Genomic DNA, 6382 nt, shown 5'->3' with positions numbered 1-6382 from the left:
ACCGTGCTGCCCAGACCACGCCTTCCCTCCTGGCTCCTCTCTCCTTCTCGGGCTGATGCTGAGATACTGCCCACAGGAGAGGCCTTCCCTCATTGCCCTCCTTGAGGTAGACTTCCCTCCTGTCTCCTTGTATTCTTTCTTTAAAAAAAATTAATAAATATATATATTATTGATTTCAGAGAGGAAGGAAGAGGGAGTGAGAGCTAGAAACATGAATGATGAGAGAGAACCATTGATTGGCCGCCTCCCGCATGGATGCTGAGATACTGCCCACAGGAGAGGCCTTCCCTCATTGCCCTCCTTGAGGTAGACTTCCCTCCTGTCTCCTTGTATTCTTTCTTTAAAAAAAATTAATAAATATATATATTATTGATTTCAGAGAGGAAGGAAGAGGGAGTGAGAGCTAGAAACATGAATGATGAGAGAGAAGCATTGATTGGCTGCCTCCCACATGCCCCAACCGGGGGTCGAACCCACAACCCAGGCATGTGCCCTGTCCAGGAATCAAACTGTGACCTCCTGCTTCATAGGTTGGCACTCAACCACTGAGCCATGCCAGCCGGGCTCCTTGTATTTTTTCTTATTCACCCTTATTCCTCCTTGAATTCCCAGGGCAAGGCCTACCAAGTATAGCACAGAGTAGGCGCTCAATAAATCTTTGTTGAATGAATAAATAAATCAGGGTGAGGCGCAGGAGAATGGGGTGGGGCTTACAAGGCCCCTGAGAGAGAAAAGGGACAGGTGCAGACACATCCTTCTACCTTTAGCTCCCCCTTACTCATGACAGCAAGTTCCAGGGGAGCTCACGTCAGCAGGAGAGAAGAGAGGAGACACTGCTAGTCCTGCTTCACTTCTGCCCCTTGCCCAGCTTCCCAAGGTCCAGGCCCATATGCCAACTGGCCAGCTGCCCCCCCCCCTCCACCAGGGCCTGGCTCCCACATTTGGCTGCTGGCCAGGCTATTTGGGGAAGCTTCCTGATCCCCTCTTTGGCCTCTCCACCTCCACATCTCATCCTGTAGCCTGGGAATAGCTGTCCCAGCCTCAACCTAGGGACAGCCTCATTCCCAATTAGCACCCAAATGGTTGAAACCATCTCTAAAAGCTTCTCGTGTCCCTCTCCCCTCAGGAAGCTGCTAACTAGGACAGCAGCTCCCAGAACGAGGTCATAGAAGGGACCTGCTCCTACACTCCCTTCCCAGCCAGAAACACAAGGGGGACAGGAATCTCCATTGCAGGCCCATGAAGATGGAGGAGACATGGGTGAGGGGAGATGCAGGGAGAACCAAGAAATGGTTGCAGCCTGGAGTTCTGTGTGGCCAAGGAGCAGCTAGCTCTGTCCCGGAAGGAGGTCCGGCTGTGGGGAGTGAGGAGACCTGGGTTCGAGTCCAGACTCTGCCTGAATGGGGATTTAAAATATATATATTTTTTTATTGATTTCAGAGAGGGAGGAAGGGAGAGGGAGTGAGAGAGGGAGGGAAGGAGAAAGAAAGGGAGAAAAAGAGAGAAAGAGAGAGAGAGAGAGAGAGAGAGAGAGATCAATGATGAGAATCATTGATTAGCTGCCTCCTGCATGCCCCCCACTGGGAATTGATACCCTGACCAGGAATCAAACCATGACCTCCTGGTTCATAGGTCGACGACATTCAACCAATGAGCCACACCAGCTGGGCCCGAATGGGGATTTTGTTACCTTTTCCAGTGCTCACAGGGCAGGATGAGAGAGTTCTGTATACAGTACAGCACCATACAAAATCCAGGGCTGGAAAGACCATTGGGGTCCCAGGGAGACAATTCTGGGATGGATTCTGGGAGGGGCCCCAAACTCCTGAGGGGATCATTCCTGTGCTGAAGTCTCTCTATCGCTGGTTCAAGCCTTGGCCAGTGAGAGGTGGGCAGACTTCTCCCCCATTCTGGAGGCCACACCCCATGTGTCCCTCTTTGGGATCCCCCAGAGAACCTAAGGGTCCCAGTTCTCAGCGCCTTCCCTGGACATTTTCCTTCCCCTCGGCCAGGGACGAGGCTGTGTGTGCAGGGGTGTGTCTCGGACCCCCCTGTCCTGCCTGTGCAGCGGCTGGCGTCAGAGATAGGGATTGTCAAACCTGAGATCAGGAGGGCAGAGGAGTCTGGGGTTTGGGGATGCAGGAGGCGCAGGCGGGGGCCCTGGAGCAGGCAGTGAGGGCACTGGGAGCATGGCGGGGTCCGGCCTGGCCTCCTGCCTAGGCATCTGAAGTGGGGTGAAGTATCATGGGGGGTGGGGGCGATCTCCACCCCACCCAAGGAAACCTTAATCAAACAAACAGCCAACACAGCCGCTCCTGTGTGAGAAGCCATGGCAGTGAGGCAGGCCCACGGCCATGGGGAGGCCCAGGGGAGGGCAGGGGGGCTGTTTGAACAGGCCCCAAGGCCCAGGGGCAGTTGGCGGAAATGTTTGGAACAGGGTGGGGAGCCCGGTGGTTTGGAGCAGGAAACTGGGGCCTGGGGTGGGTGCGTTGAGCTTGGCTGCTTCGAGGAAAAAGAAAAGTGTCAATTCAGCCCCACTCAGGTCAACACCTCTTCTGCTGGGATTCCAAGTTACCATCACTCTTCCCCCGGCTCAGAGTCAATCAGATCAACCAGCCAGACAGGGGTTCTCTCCCCCGTCACCCTGAAGCCCCAGCCCCACTCCGGCCAAAGGTCCCTGGGCCTTGTCACTGAAGAACAACATTTCAGAGTCTGGAGCCAAAACCCCCAAGATCTCAAGTTCTCAGCAGAGGAGCTGGGGGAGAGGGACCAGCATCAGCCCTCTCCAAGCCTGCTGTCCTCCCCGCCCCCGTGCCAGGCCCTGGAGGGGCCCGGAGTGATGCGGCCCCCTCCCTCGGGGGCTTTGCCACCTTCTTCTACCCTCAGACACTTGGCTCTCCTATTCCCCTGAGAGGAAGACTCCCGAGCATCAGACAGGGAGAGAACAGAGACACCCAGACTCAGAGGCAGAGGTGAGAGAGGTACAGACAAAACCATGAACATGGAAAGACGGCTGGAGAGATGCCACACCATCAGAGACAGAGCTGAGAGACAGGAGGGAGCGAGGAAGTAAGTGTGTGTGTGCGTATGTGTGTGTGTGAGAGAGAGACAGAAGTGCAGAAACACACACAGAAAATTAGAGACAGGCAGACAGAGACAAACATACAGAGAAAAAGGAAGAGAAAGACACACAGAAAAACAGAGACTCCGAGACAGGGAGAGAGGAGAGACAAACAGAATGACAGGCACAGGAGCAGGGGAAGGACCGAGCCGGAGCACAGCGGAGGCGCAGGACAGACACACAGGCTGGGGCAGAGCAGCTCACAGAGCCACCCGGGGACAGAGGGGCTGGGAGAGGCTCAGCCCCTCAGACACCCTCTGCGAGACTTGGGGGAGCAGAAGTGCCAAACATGGAGCCTGGGTGGGGTTTGCAGGGAGTCCCTTCTGTCCCCAACACTGAACCCCTGCGGGCACCTGGCTCCTGACCACTGGAGCTGGCGGGTCACCCAAGGTGAATGAAAAGTCACCAAGGGGGGAACTTGAGCCTGCGACGGTGGCGAAGGCTCAGGCGTCTGCAAAGCGCATGTGCAGGGTGGGTCTGCGGGGGTTCCATTCCCAGGATTGCACTTGAAGCGGTGTTTTGGGATGGACAACTGGAGACAGCAACATCTGGGAGCGTAGATGGCATGCAAACCTGCGTGTGTGTCTGAGTGTGAGTGTGGTGTGTGTGCACGTTTAGATGTGTGTGTGTCCACTTCCATTAAGCACTTCACAGCCCTAATGAGGCCAAGGTGGCAGGTATGGTCCTCAAATAGCCCAATTGGAAAGGAGGGAGTGAGTCAGAGATGAACATAAAAAGGCCGCACGTCTCTCTTCTGAACAGACGGTGTGTCCAGCTGCCACAGGGCCCTCAACTACCGTCCAAGACCAACATGCCATTCATTTCCTCCAGGAATGACTCCCACCGCCTGGCCAGCTTGCCCCCACTTTCTTTCCCACTGAAGCCCAAGATGCAAACTTACAGGAGGACCCACATGACAGACACACGGCCCCCTCCCTGGCCACAGGCCCAGTTCCCTCTGAGAGGGCAGCTGGAGGGATGGTGGGCCCGGCCCTGATCTTCCCCAAGTCTAACTCCCATTCCTCCTGTTGCTGTGGCCTCATTTAGCTCCCTCCTTGCTCCTTGGTCCAGCGAGCGCCCACACCCTCCCCACACTCAGGAGATAAGCAACCCCTCTCCTGCTCGTTTTTCCCTCTGAAGCATCACAGGACATTAGGAAATAAATTGTCCCAATTTTGGGTGGAGAATGAGGTCAGGAGGCCCACGGGGGGAATGCTTGTTGGTGGCAGCTGACAGTCTTCATTTCACCTTGAAACTCCCTCCTGGTCCAGGGAAGGTGTCTCCTCAGCCCAGCTTTACAGGAGCACGGCTCTATCGGGGGACAGCCAGCGGGAAGGGGATTCACCAAAGAGCAGCGCCATCGGTCACAGGTGCTGCAGGCCCACCCCTAATATTTGCAGGCCTTGGGGCAAGGGGACAGATGGGGGCCCACACACACACATGTCTAACTATTTAAATGTTATAAGCCAAGCAAACACACTGTTCATTCAAATATGTTTTCATAACGACATGGAAAACCAGGTTCCATTTCAGATTTGCTGACTCCGGGAGTTCTGCAGGAGGACAATGCTGTGGAGGGAGAGACAGCTGCCTCCCACGCTGGCCCCGGCCATCGCTCCCTTCCTACTGCCGGCTCCTTTCTGCCCTACAGTGACCCACATGCACGTATGTGGACACCCAGCTTCACAGCCTAGTTCCATCTTCATGCCCTGCAAACAGCTGTCCCTCGGCTGTCCCCAGGGGTCCCTCAGGTCTGCGGTGCACACCTAGTGGCATAGGCTGCCCTGAGAACAGGCCCAGGGCAGAGGCTGGATGGGCTGGGAGCAAGCGGACCGTCTGGGCAGGGGCCTCCAGAGTCACAGGTATGGGGACTGTGGTCTTGAAGGTGGTGAACAGGTTCTTCCCCTTGGCCCTGCTGATTCCTCACCCCACAGGGAGGGCAGTGGCCAGGGAAGTGCCCAGTTAGGGCACAGGCACCTCTCCCTGGCCTAGGGTTAACGGTGCTTACTAGATCCACCCTTCCCTAGCAGCCTCCGGACCTCTGGCCAGGGACTGAAGCTGTCCTTCCACTGGAGGGCTGCTTGGACGATCCCCAAGCAGAACTTTCAGTAACTTCTATTATTTATTTTCTTGGAAAAAGTGCAGCTTGATCCCAACTTGTGGATTTCTGGAGGTGGGGACGGCAGGGAGGTGATGACAAGAGGGCATTTTTTCAGTTGGGTGTCAGCCAGTGTGTTCCTAAGTGGGCTCCTGCTGCCACCGGCCCCTGCCCTGCTGGGGTCCCTCTCCTTACTCTGGAGACAAAAACAGGGCAACTAAGAGATGAGGGGTCCCGGGCAGCCCAGACGGGTCCAGAAGAGACCCAGGAGCCAGCAGGGGCGAGGGCTGGTGGAAGAGTGGTGATGAAGGGCATGGCTCTTACTGGCCATGTTTAAAAAAAACTTTCTACCCCCACCCCCTGCAGATCGGCTTTGCTGTCCTACACACGAGGGGACACTTACACTGGCTGAGCCCTCACCAGGCGCCAGGCACTGTGCTAAGCGCCCTACGGGCATATTCTCACTTAATCCTTGCAGCCACCCTATGAGGTGGGTTCTATTATTATCCCCATTTTACAGGTGGGGAAGCAAACTCACAGAGGGTGAGTAACCTGCACGAGGTCACACAGCAGGTAGAGGTGACAGCACTCCATCCAGTCTAACTGACCCCCAGGTCCCCACTGTTTCCACTGGAGCACATCACCGCCCAGAAGCAAGAAGCTGGCAGAGGGGATGAAGGTCAGATATGAGGAAGAACTTTCTGACAGTGACTGTGTGTGGTGGGAGGCGGCAATGGAACAGGGAGATTAGACACAGGAAGCCCGCCCACTTAAGCTGGGATGTTGGTCTGCCTGGAGGTTTGTGACAGTCACCGGGGCCCTCCCTGGCTGGATCCATGGCCCTGACCTGCCTCTGCTCTACAGCTCGGCGTCCTCTGCTCTACCCCAACCCAGCACCAAGACCCAAAGTCCAACTCTCCTTTGTGGCTCCGAGCATCCCATTGAGCTGTCAGCTCAGGACCGCCTCTTCCAGGAAGCCTTCCGTGAGGTTCTGAGAGGCAGGATCCCTCGCCTACAGCCCAAATCCCACGGAGGGTGCCAATGCACCCCGTGTCTGCAGGAAGGGCCCGTTCTGTGATCACCTCCCCACCCTGGCTCTGAGACACGGACACAGAAAACATCGAATCAGTCCCCAGGCCCCTAGGTCCCCCAGGCCATCAGGG

Source organism: Myotis brandtii, unplaced genomic scaffold (genome assembly GCF_000412655.1).
Source record: "Myotis brandtii unplaced genomic scaffold, ASM41265v1 scaffold469, whole genome shotgun sequence".
Taxonomy (NCBI): Eukaryota; Metazoa; Chordata; class Mammalia; order Chiroptera; family Vespertilionidae; genus Myotis; species Myotis brandtii.
Note: the sequence above shows the minus strand (reverse complement) of the source record.